We start from the raw sequence: 18,528 nt of genomic DNA, 5'->3' as shown, positions 1-18,528 counted from the left end.
TAGTTTGGCAGATCTGGAGGACTTAAAGACCGGTGACTATCATGGATAACTTTCAGAATCTTTAGTCCGGCAGTGCTACCAAAGGGCATCATTGACAGGACACAAACTGCACAGAGACGAAAGTGCTGTCGATCGGGTCTGTTCGAGATGCGTACGGAACGACGAATCCGTTCTGCACGTACTTGCTCAGTGTCTCAGCACTACTGACCTCCTGTGGAATTAAGTAAGACAGTTGTTGCCTCATGTAGGATGAATCTGGCAATCGGCTAAGTCAATCATACTACTTTAATAGGGCAGAGCAGGCAGTTCTTCTGCTCCATATGTGTGCACATTGCTTGGAGATAAAAGGCGTGTCGCCAAAGCAAGAACCCGCGTCTCCATAGCAAGAAACTGTTAGTAGCTCGTATCTTTATACTGTATACATTAAATGGTATACATGCATATATATAACTTTGAGAACTTTGGTAGGTTTCGGCCAGTATAGGCCCAGGCGATGTCTAACTCAATAGCACCACCTGGTAAAATATATAAATTTTATTCAGTAGAAGCAGAGTTCATGACCCTTTACAGGACCTCCGAGATTATTGAGGAGGCGGGAGGCAGGCATCATCAAATCGGAAGCCAGTCCCGAATGCTATCAACAGAGTAGACTCTATTACTGGTACCCCAAAATATCAGGTGGTAGTGCTAAACCAGGTGACGGATTAAGTCTTCCACACAAGTAGGCCATTGTGGGATTTAAACTCAGAACACACAGAACCAGAATAAATACTGCAAGACACCCACCCGGTCCAATGTGGCTACTGATCCGACTATCCACCGAATGCATTGATACATTTTCATCAGCCTCAGAAAGATGAGCTTCGTGAGAAACTATTTCTTTCTCATGAATTTCTACTTTTGTTATCAAACCGATCCAAAATACGTTGGTAGATTTCAAAATGATTTGGCTAAGTTCTGTGAGTCGTTTTGAAACTCATCTCATCGGAACTTACTCAAGTTAGGTTTGCAGCAGATGATCTTTTAAGCATGATTGGAATAATTTGTCTCTCTATTCGCCACATCAGTCACAGCCATCCATATATATATATATATATACATATATATATATCGGCCGAAACTGCTAAGATCATCTGGAACTCGACTGAGGATAGGAACCTCCGAATGACCCGTCGTTGTTTTTTTTCTTGTCCTTTTTTGTATCATCTAACTGTCCGGATGTTTTGTTGTCGCCTGTTACGTACTTGTTCCATTTTTTGTTTTCTTATATGTATGTATGTATGTATGTATGTATGTATGTATGTATGTATGTATGTATGTATGTAAGTATGTATGTATGTATGTATGTATGTATTCGTACTAGTTCTGTAGCGCGGCAGCATCAGAGAGCTAGCAGTCATCATTGCTGTTGTTGTTGTTCTTGTTATAGTAAAACCCTAGGGCATCCGTGATTGACCAGACCTATGGGGAAAAGTTTCCCGACCATGACCATCACGGGCTTCTATCGAATACTCTGTATCTAGACATACGTTATAGAATAAGCCCCTACAACCGCACACGCTCTTTTTTTCTTTTCGAGATAGCGTGGTACGATTTTAGGAAGTTCTGGTTGTTATTTTTAACAGATCGGGCGACCACATAAACGTTTCTTTGGTTAAACAAAACAGATTGGTATTTATAATTTTATATCTAAAATATCATCGTCATACTCGCAATGAATACTACTAATCAAAGCGAGTGGCATGCTTTAGCGTCCGTTTTCTTTTAACGACCAGCGGCCAGCTGACATCTGTAAGCTGCAGGTATCATGCCTGTCTTGTAGCGACTGTTTATTCAAGAATTTCGTGCCTGGTCGTCATTTATTTGCGTAGCCAGCTACGACAGAGTAACGTGAAGTCATCACAACTGTTAATCAATTTATTAAAAAGTCATGGTTGTTGAATTGGTAATCCTTTAAGCTGACATTTGCTAAGAATACTACGTTTAAATATATGGTTGTATGTGTGTATATGTATATACATATATATATGTGTGTGTATACATACATACATACATACATACATACATACATACATACATACATATATATATACATATATATATACATACATATATATATATATACATACATACATTTATATATACATACATACATGCATATATATATATATATACATACATATATATATTATATACATACATACATATATATATATACATATACATATATATTATATAATATATATATACATATATATACATATATATATTATATATATACACACACAATATATATATATATATATATATACATATATATATATACATATATATTATATATATATATATAATATATATATATCATATAATTAAGGGCTAAAGAGGGTTATTCTAAAGCCAAATACACTGTTTTATCCACTTATAATCCGCTTGTTACAGGAAATTGAAACTAAAACGGGCAACTAACCTTAGAAAATTTAAATTTCGTTATCTCTATATTGAATCAATTTCGGACTTAATCTTATAAAAAAAGATATATTCCTTCTTCAGTAGAAATTTCGATGGGATATAAATAAAATACTCACGTATGATCATGGAAAAAGCACAAGCTAAAAAAATAACACATTGAGTACATCATTTATATCTAAAAATAAAATTCTTTGGTCCGCCTCAGAAAAAAACGTCCAGACCTTTCGCCGCTACAAATTGTAATGGTTACCAGTCCTCCTGTAGCAAGCATCGAGTTTACTACTAAGCAATATAGGATGAAGTCCCTTACTCTACAGCAAAGGAATTCATCAGGAAGCGTGGGCAGTATATTTAAAAAAACCGTTACGGTTGCAATTACATCATATAATTAAGGGCTAAAGAGGGTTATTATAAAGCCAAATACACTGTTTTATCCACTTATAATCCGCTTGTTACAGGAAAATGAAACTGAAAACGGGCAACTAACCTTTAGAAAATTTAAATTCGTTATCTATATATTGAATCAATTTCGGCTTAATCTTATAAAAAAAGATATATTCCTTCTTCAGTAGAAATTTCGATGGGATATAAATAATACTCACGTATGATCATGGAAAAAGCACAAGCTAAAAACATAACTACACTTGAGTACATCATTTATATCTAAAAATAAAATTCTTTGGTCAGCCTCATAAACAACGTCCAGACCTTCGCCGCTACAATTGTAATGGTTACCAGTCCTCCTGTAGCAAGATCGAGTTTACTACTAAGCAATATAGGATGAAGTCCCTTACTCTACAGCAAAGGAATTCATCAGGAAGCGTGGGCAGTATATTAAAAAAAACCCGTTAAGGTTGCAATATAATATATAATTAAGGGCTAAAGAGGGTTATTCTAAAGCCAAATACACTGGTTTATCCACTTATAATCCGCTTGTTACAGAAATTGAAACTGAAAACGGGCAACTACTTTAGAAAATTAAATTCGTTATCTCTATATTGAATCAATTTCGGACTTAATCTTATAAAAAAAGATATATCCTTCTTCAGTAAAATTTCGATGGGAGAATAAATAAATACTCCACGTATGATCATGGAATATATTATATATATACATATATATACATATATATATATATATCTACACACATTATATATATATATATATATATATATATACATATAATATTACATATATTATATAATATAATATATATATATATATATTATAATATTATATTATATATATATAGATATATATATATATATTATATGTAAAAAAAATACAACTGGGACAAGAACGCAAAACATTTAAAAGACGCTACAAAAACACGGACGGGACATTCGAAGCTTCAAATGTCCCGTGTTTTTTGTATCGTCTTCTAAATGTTTTGCGTTCTTGTCCAGTTTGTATTTTTTTACATATACATATATTTATATATAGCGACGCCCGTACCCTTTTTGGTCTGATATGTAAGTATATATACACACACACTCTTATGTTGGAGCGAGGTCATTTAACCCTATCATCTCCCCTAATTTCGCTCTTGCGTCTCACGTTTGATCTTTGACTTCTGGCCGAAATCAGATCGCCATGTTGATTCGCTAGCCTCTGCACGCATTTTTTTTCTCTCCTTCTTTCTGTGTTTCTTCTCTGTGTATCTTTCTGGTGAAGAGCGTAGGCTCGAAACGTTAAAGACTTGTTTTATTTATATTTCCTGAGCGCCATACTAATACAATTTTGTTTGTATTCACCTGCCTTCGTCTTTTGTTTATTTCCGTCAACCTGCCTTCGTCTTTTGTCTATTTCATAAAGCTTCCCGTTATATATATATATATTATATATATATATATATATATATATATATATATATATATAATATATATATATATATATATATATCTATAATACATATATATATATATATACATATATATTATACATATATATATATACATATATAGATATATATATATATATATATATATATCTATATACATATATACATTTATAATATATATATATATATATATATATATATATATATATATATATATATAATATATAATATATATAATACATACATACATACATACATATATTACATACATATATATATATATATATATATATATATGCATACATACATAATATATAGCCGCAGGAGTGGGTGTGTGGTAAGAAGCCTGCTTCTCAACTTTATGGTTCTGGGTTCAGTCCCACTGCGTGACACCTTAGGCAAGTGTCCTCTACTATAGCCTCGGGCCGATCAAAACTTTATGAGTAGTTTTGGTAGGCGGAAACTGAAAGAAGCCCGTCGTGTATATGTATGTATTTGTGCGTTTGTGTCTGTTCCCCAACCATCGCTTGAGAATAGATGTTGGTGTGTTTACGTCCCCTTTTCCCCTTTCGGCAAACGGGACCGATAGAATAAGTACTAGGCTTACGAAGAAGTCCTGGGGGCGGTTTGTTCGACTAAAGGTGGCGCTCCAGCATGGCTACAGTCAAATGACTGATGAAAGTAAAAGAATAAAAGAATAAAAGACTCTGTGTGTGTATGTGTGTGTGTGTGTGTGTTTGTGTGTGTTGGTGTGAGTATAACTTTGTTGTGCTATCCTCTACGGGTTACACAAACACGCACACGCTCACAAACATACACGCATGCGCGCGTGCACACACATACAAACACAATACGAATGGATTAGGTTATCACTCGCTGAGTATATGGAACCATTATAAGCATTGTACTATTCTGTTTTCGAGACCAAAGTGTTTAAATTTACTTACCTGAGTTGAACTAATTAGTAAACAAGCAAGGCTGAACTGTGAAATCCTAGAATTTTTAGCAGACACTATAAGAAGTGAATTGTTTATCTGCTTATGATCCGACAGAAACAGAAATCAACTCCTGGTTTCTAAGAGTGAACTAAAACTGAAGCCACTCTCTAACATCCTTCTAACAACTAACATCCTTCTGCTCAGCAGAAGTGACAACTGACTTTTAACATTTTTGTATATGGAGGTAATTTGTTAGAAAGTGCAAAAGGAAAAGTTAAAAGCTTGGTTAAGTAGTTAAAAAGCTTTCCTTGCAGCTACGTGGTTTCATGTGCAGTTCCATTCCACGACACCTTGGGCAAGTGTCTTCCGCTATAGCTCCTAGCCGGCGGCCAACACCTTGTGAGTGAATTCGGTTTGGTGGAAACTGTGTGGAAGCCCTTCGTGTGCATGTGTGTGTGTATGCGTGCGCGCGCGCGCGCGTGTGTTCTTTTCCTCACCCACTGCTTGATAACCAATGTTTGTGCGTTTACTTCTCCGTAACCTGGCAGTTCGGCAACACAAACCGATAGAATAAGTACCAGAGTTTTAAAAATAATGATATCAGTACTGGGTTCGATTCGTTCGACTAACCCACTCAGAGTTGTGTTCCAGTATGACTTAAGCAAGAAGTAACGAATACAGAAAGCATAAACAAAATACACCTAAACTTTAATGTCGAGAATGAAGACACGGATAATCCAAATGGTTTTGGCACTGGTGTGTTTCTTTTGTTATTGTTTAACCACAAGTCGGCCTTGATCTAATAGACCAGTTATAATGCGAGGTCACTGTAAGTGGTCCCCAACCTTTTAGTACGAAGGACTCCTTTAATTTTAATTAAATTTTCCTGCAGACCCCAAGCTTTTGAAAGGTTTCTCAATTCGACAAATTCTGAACTTAGCTCACAGATCCCCATTATTACCTTCGTGGAACACCGGGGGTCTGTACATCCCAAGTTAAGGACATATTAATTTTGAAGATTCCATAAAATGTATAATATACGAAATAAAAAGAAATCCCAAGAAGCTAACCGCAACATCGACAGCTACCCAAGACTCAAATGCTGCATCATCATCCTCTTCCGACTGGATTTCATTTTTTTAATGATTTAGTTAGTAGAGGAAAGACTGTACCAGTGTCCTTTGAGGGTTTTAATGGGAAATGAGGGGAACTCCGGCATACCATTTATAGGCCATCCAACAGCTTCCGTTTAGTTTCCATCAACCCAATTTTCATCACAATTTAGATTGAGTAGATGTCATAGTAGAATTAATTTGTCAAATGTGCCTTGCAGTAGGATGGGATCCGGAACCGTTTGATTTAGAAGTAAACTTTTTAACTACACAGTCATATGTGCTCGAGAATTGAGTCTAGGACCGATACTACCTTCGATCTGTCAATCCTACGATTACTAATGTGAAATATTTTGGTTTTAACACTGGTCATACATCCCGGAATGGTAAAGCGAAGAACTCAGTATATCAAGGGAAGCAAATCTTAGGGTTTATTCTTCTCTGTATATTATTAGTTTCACTATTCTACAACAATAACAACAATAATTATAACCCGAGTCAGTGTGTGTGCCTCTACGTAGGTGCTCAAACTACTAAATATAGCAGCAAATCTTTTTCAGATTATACCTTACCATTTTAAAAAGTGAGAGAAATGTGCCTTAGTATGCGACTCCCCACTCCTTTGTTTAAGCATTGAATAAGAAGTTCTGAAATAAATTTAAATATTTGAAAGCTTCAGCAGTGATAATGAACTATATAAGAATGTAACAGCATTCTTTCTATGCCTTCACTGTACTTTAGGGCACAAATATGCAAATTAAGCTCTCAATCACGGGCAGTTTCGACTTTATTTATCCAATGGGTTTTAATCCAATATTTCCACGCTTTTATCTATAGTTTCATTTGCTTTGAGTTTTACTGTTCCAAAAAATAGTATTTCACGTTCTCTCAAAGTTTCTAAAATGGATAGAAAAGTTCGAAGAATTGCTTCGGTCCAGTGGCAGAACGTCTGTCATGTTTATAGATGTGGGTTCGAAACCTACAGACACTTTTCGACTATTTCTCTCCAATATTTACGTGCAATTATTTATAGCTTCATCTACTTCGAGTTTCACCCTCCCCACCCAAATTATACATATACATACATACACACACATATAAGATATATATATATATATATATATATATATATATATATATATATATATATATATATATATATATATATATATATATATATATATATATATATATATTTGTTTAATACACTATGCTAGCGGTTGGAGAAGGTTACTGTGTACATTTCTCTGAAGAGAGACCAACAAATTGTGAAACGCTCCGTCAAGAGACTTACATTCTTGTTTCCGCACATCAAAAGCAGAAAATTAATGTGTTTTCATTCTTACATAATTCATTATCACAATTATATAGTATTTTAATTGTTTAAGTTATCTTTTTCTTTTTCGATGAAACTGTGTTTATTGTTCGTACTAGGAACTCTAAACCATCAAATATTTCTCCGGTCATCCGATTTCCGAGTAAATCTTTCATAGATTTTGTAACCTGTTCCCTTAATGTCCTCTCACTCTTCGAATTTGTGGGAATAAAAAACATCATCATCATCATCATTATTATTGGATACAATGTGACTGATCTAGAATGAGGACGTGTCGTTAATGAGATAGTGAATGGCGATGAAAGAACAAACCAGCAGACTATTGATTGACCAAACAAGCAATCGATTAATTAATTGGTTAATTATATATAAAATTGACTAACAACAAAAAAAGAACTGAAATAGAGCCAACATGTGTAATTTTATTGGTAAAATAAAATTCCCAAGACACAGCAGCATCTATTCCAATACAGGATTTCACATTAAAAATCGTACAAAGCAAGACAAAAACGATATTGTTATTATTATTATTGTTATTATTATTTTTATTATTATTATTATTATTATTATTATTATTATTATTATTATTATTATTATTATTATTATGACCCTGTTGGTTTTTTCATCTATTTTCGTTCAGTTGATATCACTCATCTATGATAAGATCATTTCCGCATGAAAATATTCGATCTGCCAGCTTTTAAGAGCACTCCTCCGAAACAGCAATGGCCTCTTCATCTGTTGAGTACACGAATAAAACAGAAATGACTGCTAACTTTAAATCAAACATGGACAACAACATTTCAAAGTCGAGATTGTTTTATTCACACAGCCTAATTCACACAATTCTCTCTTTTCCTTTCCTCTTTCGCTCTTGCACTCACTTTTATATATATAATATATATATATATATATATATATATATATATATATATATATATATATATATATATATATATATATATATATATATATATATATACTATATATATATATATATATATATATATATATATATATATATATATATATATATATATATATATATATATATATATATATAATATTATATATATAATATATATATATATATATAGGCGCAGGAGTGGCTGTGTGGTAAGTAGCTTGCTAACCAACCACATGGTTCCGGGTTCAGTCCCACTGCGTGGCATCTTGGGCAAGTGTCTTCTACTATAGCCTCGGGCCGACCAATGCCTTGTGAGTGGATTTGGTAGACGGAAACTGAAAGAAGCATGTCGTATATATGTATGTATATATGTATGTGTGTGTGTTTGTGTGTCTGTGTCTGTCCCCCTGGCATTGCTTGACAACCGATGCTGGTGTGTTTGCGTCCCCGTCACTTAGCGGTTCGTCAAAAGAGACCGATAGAATAAGTACTGGGCTTACAAAGAATAAGTCCCGGGGTCGATTTGCTCGACTGAAGGCGGTGCTCCAGCATGGCCGCAGTCAAATGACTGAAACAAGTAAAAGAGTAAAGAGTATATATGTATGTATGTATATGTATATATATATGTGTGTGTGTGTGCATGTGTGTGTGTGCATGTGTGTGTGTGTCTGTATGTATGTGTGTATGTATGTGTGTGTATTTGTATGTATCTTTGTAAGTAGCTTGCTTACGAACCACATGGTTCCGGGTTCAGTCTCACTTGGGCAAGTGTCTTCAACTATAGCCTTGAGCCGACCAAAGCCTTGTGAGTGGATTTGGTAGACGGAAACTGAAAGAAGCTCGTCGTATATATATATATATGTGTGTGTCTGTGTGTCTGTGTTTGCCCCCACCCCAACATCGCTTGACAACCGATGCTGGTGTGTTTACGTCCCCGTAACTTAGCGGTTCGGCAAAAAGAGACCGATATAATAAGTACTAGGCTTACAAAGAATAAGCCTTCAGGTCGATTTGCTCGACTAAAGGCGGTGCTCCAGCAAGGCCACAGTCACATGACTGAAGCAAGTAAAAGAGTAACTATATTCTAACGATAGAGCTTTGTACCTTTGTTAGAAACCAGATCCTTCTATATCGAAAGACTTCGAATAATTACAAACAGAACAGAACATACATATATGTTCATCCATACATATGTTCATCCATACGTACGTATGTATTATGTACGTACGTACATGCATAATAAATGAATTTATATATGTATATATGTGTATATATTTGTGAGGTGGGAGTGATACACGCACGAAAATGTAACTTTTACTCTATAGTTATTTAAGCGCGGTATATACAGCGAGATTATACTTCCGCTTGAGATCCTTAACATATGTGAGAAAAGAAGCATAATATTAGTCAGCAACTAATATCATTATTTTTATCTATGTAGATAACAGACATACATTTCTATGTCCACTATCACATCTACTATCTCATCTCAGTTTACTTCCACACAGAGTATTTCTCTCACAAATACTCAATATGAAATTCAAAATTTATTAAATTAATCGTTTGTAAACAAAATAGAAGGCATAATCTCAATTATAACATGTAAGAGAGATATATGTGGAAATAACTCTTCCATAGGATATTCTGCATTATTGAAAATCATTGGCGTAGCGCAAAGTCTTAATCCAGTGATTGATTTCATTGTTTTATATTGAGAAAAAGAAAACCAAAAGGGAACAATATAACCTGTCATTAGCATGAAAATAAAACACTTGCAGTACCCCGCCACAAGCACACATATGCACACACTACAACCTGTATCATAAATACACGGTACATGCAGTTCAGTTTATGTACATAACATCATTTGAAGAGAAACACATTTAGGAATAAATATATAAATAAAAAACATTAATATTGTACTACAGATGGTACTCACCGGATGGTAGTGCATTGAGATTTACAGAGAGGAAGAGATGCACTATCCTCTTCCTTGTAGATCATCCTTGTTAACAGCTTCTGCTTTAAGGGGGAGGAGCTTATCCACAGCTTTACAGTGCAGTATCCCTTTGAATCACTCCGTATAGGAATTGCTTATTATATTATACTATATTACATTATGTTACATTATGCTATATTATATCAAATTGTTTTCCACAATTAGGGCTCATCAGCAAAGGCTTGTAGTGGCTTCCATTTAACCATATTCTTTGCTCTCATTTCAAATGGAATGGAGGAGCTTCTATTTGCTCTTCCTGTCTTGCAGTTTTCTTCTTGTTTAAACATCATCGGTTCCTTATTGGATTAACTTTCTCACCCTAACAAGTCAAACATCGCATATTCTACGACTTTTTCAAACACTACATCATTTGAGGATGTAACATCTTGCGAAAACTTGATGTACACATTCTGTTAGCAGAAAACCTGTAATGTCACGGATATATGCTAGTCGTATTTTTTCCCAAACACTATTCATAATTCAGGATTTCGCTCCAACCCTTGATTCAGCATTTTTTATCCGCTGCATCCACAATGATAAACTTTTGTAGAAGTCTTAACTGCAGGTTTCTCCTTTCCACTTGTTTTAAAGTCCTATGATAATATGCTATGAAGTTAGTCATTACATCGTGATCCGACGGCTAGGTCAAAGAAGTGTTTTTCGGAATATATTACATTTTAATTTCACTGGGCAGCCTTGTGCATTGTCTAAAAGGAGCAATGCTTTATTGGAAATATTACGACTGACACTATACTTTTTCTGCATCAGGATAAAAATATTTATAAACCAGTCTTGAGAAAAACTCATAGTTATCCAAGCCCAAGGAAATTGAGAGTGATACACGAATAGGAGCTCTAATTTCATATCACCAGCAGCATTTCTTACCCCAAGAACCGTCGGATGATTTTTGGAAGCTTTAATGTCTAGAACTGAGTTCTCATTACTAGAAATAAAGTCCTAGTAGGTACACTCTTCCAGAAAATCTCAATTTAATCAAAATTATTGAGCTGATGTATAGCCTTTATAAGTAATAATTTTCTTCACTTCCTCCTTCATAATTAGTAGCAGTCTCTGTATCATCACTGGCAGTTTCACTGGTAATTTTATATTTCAAATTTTGGCACAAAGCCCTGAATTTCGGGAAAGAGATATGTCGATTACATCGATCTCAGTGCTCAACTGGTACTTATTTTATCGACCCCGAAAAGATGACAGGCAAAGTCGACCTTGGCGACATTTGAACTTAGACGGACGAAATGCCGCTAAGCATTTTGCTCGATGGCAGATGTGGTCGAATCATTTGAAATGATACTACGGATTACTTGAGCCATAAGTTTGATGTTTCCCCCGGGAATGAAGATGTGGGGTTGTCACTGGGTCCAACAATATAATTTTAAGAATGCGTCTGAAACACCTTTAAACAACGCCTCTATGTGGCGAAATTCTGTGACCATGAGGGAATCACGTTTCACAGACATGAAGGGGCAGTTAGGGTATGAGATTCAGATATACACGGAGCTTGATTGGTGGATATAATATCACATGGATTCCATGGCAACAATAGAGTCGTGATTTTCTCAGGGACCCGATCGGTTGGCAGAATGGAGGACCCCCAAGATATACTAAGTTCTTTACTTCTTGAAGGAGTTCGGAATCTAGGGTAGTAACTTACTTGTTATCAGCAAGAGAGGAAAACGTGACAATTGCTTTGCTGACATCAATCTGTAGATCGAGTTGTAGTATATATATCGTCGTCTTACACACACACACACACACACATACGCACGCACACACACACACGCACACACACACACGCACACACACACACACACACACACACACGCACGCACACACACACATGCACATGCACACACGAACACACATGCTCACACGCAGCACAAACAACACACACCACACACACACACCACACACACACACCACACACCCACACACACACCACACACAAACACACACACATACATATATATATATAATATAGATATCTATATATATATATATATATATCGACATCACTGGTGCCAAGCTGTATCGGCCTTTGCTTTTCTCTTGGATAATATAGGTGGCGTGGAGAGGAGAGGCTGGTATGCATAGGCGACTGCTGGTCTCCCATAGAAAAAACAACCTTAGGTTGTGCGTTCGACCGTGAGGCGACTTTCCGCAAAGAATTGTACTCTTTAGGGAAACCACTTAGGTGCACTCATGATTATTCGTGACCGACGGAGTCGAGCATTTATATATGTATGTATAGAAAGGCGGCGAGCTGGCAGAGACGTTAGCACGCCGGGCGAAATGCGTAGCCGTATTTCGTCTGCCGCTACGTTGTGAGTTCAAATTCCGCCGAGGTCGACTTTACCTTTCATCTTTCGGGGTCGATTAAATAAGTACCAGTTACGCACTGGGGTTGATATAATCGAATTAATCCGTTTGTTTGTCCTCTCTGTGTTTAGCCCCTTGTGAGTAGTAAATAAATATATATGTATGTATGTATGTATGTATGTATGTATGCATGTATGTATGTATGTATGTATGTATGTATGCATGTATGTGTGTGTGTGAGTGTGTCTGTGTCTGTGTGTGTGTGCGTGTGTGTGTGTGTGTGCGTCTGTGTGTGTATGTGTGTAGAAAGAGAGAAAAAGAGAGAGAGAGATACATCCGTACATAATTAGATATAAATCTATATATACGGTGTAGTTCTAATGTACAGAAAACAAAAGACAACGACAGGTGAGGTAAAACAAGCAGGTGTATTAGTCTCATGCTCGGGAAGAATGGAAGATCCTTTGACACAAGGATCTTCGATATAAAAGACTGAGGGGAAAAACAATGACGTGAAAGAGGATAAAACGGATTAAAAAGACGGGCCGGGATTAACGGTTGGACATTATGAAACCAAATATATATATATATATATATATATACATAAATATATGTATATGTATATATATATATATATATATATATATATATATGATATATACACATATATGTATACACACACATATAGATATACATATATATATATATACACACACATACATATATATAATATATATATATAATATATACATACACACACATACATATATATAAATATATTATATATATAATACATACATACATACGTACATACATACATACATACTCCTACATACCTACATACATACATACTACATACATACCTACATACATACATAACGTGTCCACACCTTATTGAATGGTCTACACTTGAAGTTCCTTGTAGGGTGAGCCAAGTAACGCCCACGTCATCAGTATAATCCAGATCTGTGATTTCGGTCTGGTGAAAGGATTTTTAAAAACGGGTGTATTTCAATACCATTTTACTGTACTCACTTAATCGCGTAGCTTAAAAAGAGTCCCTTTACCCAAATTCTAGTTCCTTTTCCTCTTTAACCCTGCACTCCACTTTTTTTACTCCTACCGTAGTATGTTCGATATTTCTTGTCTTCTTAAAAATTCTATATCCAAAATAACTTACCACGGTTTGCAGCATATCATATATTCTGCGCCACAGATTCCCTGTTGTATCACATGGGCACACAAAGTCATTCTGCTATCAATGCATACACCCTTCACGTCTGAACACTTGCTTGAAGTCCGTTTACCCAGACAATCTGTCACTAGCTACTTTAGATTCTAGTTCCTTTTTCCTCTTTAACCCTGCACTCCACTTTTTTTTACTCCTACCGTAGTATGTTCGATATTCCTTGTCTTCTTAAATTCTATATCCAAAATAACTTACCACGGTTTGCAGCATATCATATATTCTGCGCCACAGATTCCATGTTGTATCACATGGGCACACAAAGTCATTCTGCTATCAATGCATACCCCTTCACGTCTGAACACTTGCTTGACGTTGGCCCAGCTGCTGAAACGGAGACGAAAAAGTAAGTTACGAAAACGAAAACGAATCGGACTCCCTATATATATATATATATAATATATATTATATAATATATATATATATATATTATATATATATATATATATAGACTTCCTTTATATTTACATTTATTAGATGTATGTGTGTCTGTGTGTCTGTGTTTTCATTTCTATGAAGAACAAAATTATCACTTTTTGTATATTTTTCAGATCAAGAGTGAATATTGAAAATGTCCCGCTATATAAAGAATAACAAAAATAATAATAATAATATAATAATAATAATAATAATAATAATAATAATAATAACAACAACAACAACAACAATATAATAATAACAACACAACAACAACAATAATAAATAATAATAATACAACAACAAGAATAATAAAATTAATAATAATAATAATATAATAATAATAATAATAATAATATGCCCTGATGCAGTACCAGGCAGTGGCTCTCATGGCTTCTGATCTTAACTGATTGGAAGTTGTTATCATGTACATTGTTTTGTCTTGGTATAAAAGATGGGCTAGAGCAAATATTCTGCTCAATACCACAGATTTGCTTGTCAGTTGTTTGACCTTAACCAGTGAGCATGTCCCTTGGTGGCTAACGATATGTGCATCTCTGATCACGAGCAGAAGTAGTGGGGGAGCATCATAGCCATGTGTTGAGAAGGATTCTTTGGGGTTTGAATAATTCACCTCTGGAAACATGGGTGTTTCGTTCAACGTCCTTAAATAACCCTTATTCGGGACCTTTTGAGCGGGATGGGTTACTCGATCTGAAGAAAATCTAAAACTGGGCTCCACCTGCAAGGTCATGTGCTGTTTATCTTGATATGAGATCACCATGTCGCGCACATATGGTTGTGATGCATGTGCCTGGTGTACCCTTATCAGACGGGTAGTCATGATGGGTATACTGGGCTTCGTATATTTTACCCCAGTGTCACTTTGATGGCATGCTCTGCTCGCTCACTCAATAATAATAATAATAACAATAATAATAATAATAATAATAATAATAATCCTTTTTACTGAAGGCACAAGGCCTTGAAATTTTGGAAGAGGGAACTAGTCGATTACATCGACCCCAGTGTTTCACAGGTACGTAATTTATCGACCCCGAAAGGATGAGAGGCAAAGTTGACCTTTGCGGAATTTGAGCTCAGAACGTAAAGATGAGAGAAATACTACTACTTATTTTTGCTCGGCGTGCTAACGATTCTGCCAGCTCGTAATAATAATAAACAAAATAATATAATAATAATAATAATAATAAATAATAATAATAATAATAATAATAATAATAATAATAATAATAATAATAATAATTGTTTCTACTATAGGCATAAGGGCCTGAAATTTGGAGGGAGGGGGCCAGTCGATTAGATCGACCCCAGTACGCACCTGGTACTTTATTTGTCGACCCCGAAAGGATGAAATGTAAAGTCGACCTCGGTGGAATTTGAACTCAGAACGTAAATACAGAATATTATAATCTGCCAGTGTACTAACTATAAAAAATGAAAACGAAAATTGAGAAGTATATCAGAAGGGCGAGAAAGCTAATGAAGTCAAAGCCAAATGGTCCGAATCTAGTGAAGACTGTAAATACTTGGGTAGTATCATTACTTAGATATTCAGCAGTTTTTATACATTGGACAAAATCTGAATTAGCAAATCTAGAGAGAAGAACTAAGAAGGAATTCAATGTGAATGGAGGACTTCACCCAAGAGCTGGAATATCAAGATTATACATACCTAGAAAGGAGGATGGGATATGGTTAATATCAGCAGAAGATTGTGTGGAATTAGCTAGAAATTTTATTAAGAGAGCTACTAAAGTAACAGTAGAACATAGGGAAACCAAAAAGCCAAATGCAGTTAAAAACCAGAAAAAAAGAAGAAATATTATCTGACAGGCAAGAGAAGGGTTTGCATGGTAGATTCCCCAAAATAGTTATAGTGAGTCATTATTATGGTTGCAGAAAGGAATGCTGAAGAGGAAGACAAAGTTCGCTAGTTGTAGCACAATATCAAGCATCGAGGACTAATTAAATAAAAACCAAGATAGACAAAAACCAGGTAGATTCCAAAGGTAGGTTACGTAATTTAAAAGGGGAAAGTGTTATTCATATGGTAAATGAATGTAGCATGCTGGCGCAGAAAGAATACAAGAGAATACTTGACAACCACTGGGAGTTATGTAGAAAGCTAGGATTTGACTATACTGATAAATGGTGTGAACAAGAAGCTAGTAAAGTGCTAGAAAGTAAGAAATATAAGCTGTTGTGGGATTTAAACATTCAGGCTGGCAGAGTAATAGAAGCTAAAAGGCCTGATTTAGTAGTAGAAGACAAAGAGAATAAAAAGTGCCAGAAAATTGACTTTACAGTCATAATAATAAGAAAGGCAATATGATAAGTGTAGAGAAAATAGCAAAATACCAGGGCCTATCCAGTGAGTTTTAGAGGCAATGGGAAAATGCATCCATGTAGTTATAGGTGCATTAGGAACTATCCCTAAAGATGTGAACAGATGGATAAAGGAAATAGGCATAAAACATAGTTTAGTGCAGCTCCAAAACACAGCGTCATTGCGGACAGCTAGGCTACTTTGGAAGGTTCTGGACATATAACGTTATTTGTCGCCCGATGTTAAGAACTTTTCTTTTCCTACTATTTAATCTATTGTTAGTATATGAATAGTAACAACAACAACAATAATAATAACAACAACAACGAAAATAATAATAATAATAATAATAATAATAATAATAATAATAATAATAATAAACTTGTACAGACATAAAGCAAAAGTCAAACATAGAATGATAATAATAATAATAATAATAATAATAATAATAATAATAATAATAATAATAATAATAATAATAATAATAATGATAATAATAAATATAATAATAATAATAATAAAGCACACCCATCAGTGGCTACGGGATGCTCGTGGAGCTCAGGGATAAAAACAGAGAGTGAAGGCTTTAACTTGGCTGTTCAAGATCAGAGCTTATTGACCTGGAACTATCCAGTCAATGTGATGAAAGATGGAGTAGACCCAAAGTGCCGATACTGCAACGATGGGATTGAAACAGTGGACCACCTAATCTCTGGGTGTAAGATTTTATCACCTCAAGACATGACAGAGTTGGCTAATATCTACATTGGATAATGTGTCGGCATTAAATCAAAACTACTGACAAATGTTACAAACACCAGCCTGAGGCTGTAACTGAGGGAGAAAATGTAACTATTCCTTGGGACTTTCCAGTATGTACAGACTGGACCATCAAAGCAAATAAACCAGATATTGTTGTGAAATACCAAAACAATAAAGTCTGTTTATTGATTGACATGAGCATACCCTATGACCATAATATCTCAGCAAAAGAATTTGATAAGCCCAGAAAATATAAAGATTTGCTAATTGAAATCGAAAAGATTTGGCATCTCAAGACGGTTACAATACCAGTGATTGTAGGAACACTTGGAATGATCATAAAAGGAGCTGAAAATTATTTATGAAACCTGGCTTACAATCCACGCAGGAAGTGTAAAAGATTGTTTTTACTTGTACGTCACACATATTGAGAAGAGCATTGTCGCAGTGAATTTTCTTTCCTTTTTCCCCTTTATTTTCTTTGCATACATTTTTATATTATTTTTTCCTTTTTATCTCTTCTTTCTTTCCTTTTTCTCTATCACATGGCTTTGTAAATGAACAATCTAGTGTATTTATTTTTATTGGTCCACCAATGAGAAACTCTCTGCCCTAAGTGTCAGGAAGACCAAGTCGACCTCAGAATGTAATGCCGCAAAGCCTTTTATCGGGTCCGGCAGCGACACGGTAATTAGTAATAATAGGACTTAACTTGTGTTTGACTTGGATAAAAGAAAGCATACCAAAGCAGGATAAGTTTTGAATGAAAGGAAACGCTAGTAGAAGTACAGTTACATGGATAATCGTAACGCACC

The 18,528-nt window shown here is 35.0% G+C and overlaps 1 long non-coding RNA gene across 1 annotated transcript in view; it reads right to left on the bottom strand.

Moving 5' to 3' along the window:
• Positions 1-8,097: 8,097 nt before the first annotated feature.
• The window catches only part of LOC118765140, a 12,491-nt gene continuing 2,060 nt past the window's right edge, over positions 8,098-18,528 (bottom strand). Inside the window, exons 2-3 of the long non-coding RNA XR_005000997.1 lie at positions 14,383-14,508; positions 8,098-8,433 (exon numbers count right to left, since the gene is read on the bottom strand). This is a non-coding gene — a long non-coding RNA (uncharacterized LOC118765140). The remainder of the gene's footprint in view (positions 8,434-14,382; positions 14,509-18,528) is intronic.

Source organism: Octopus sinensis, linkage group LG10, assembly GCF_006345805.1.
Source record: "Octopus sinensis linkage group LG10, ASM634580v1, whole genome shotgun sequence".
Taxonomy (NCBI): Eukaryota; Metazoa; Mollusca; class Cephalopoda; order Octopoda; family Octopodidae; genus Octopus; species Octopus sinensis.
Note: the sequence above shows the minus strand (reverse complement) of the source record. Positions and strands in the feature narration are given on the sequence as shown.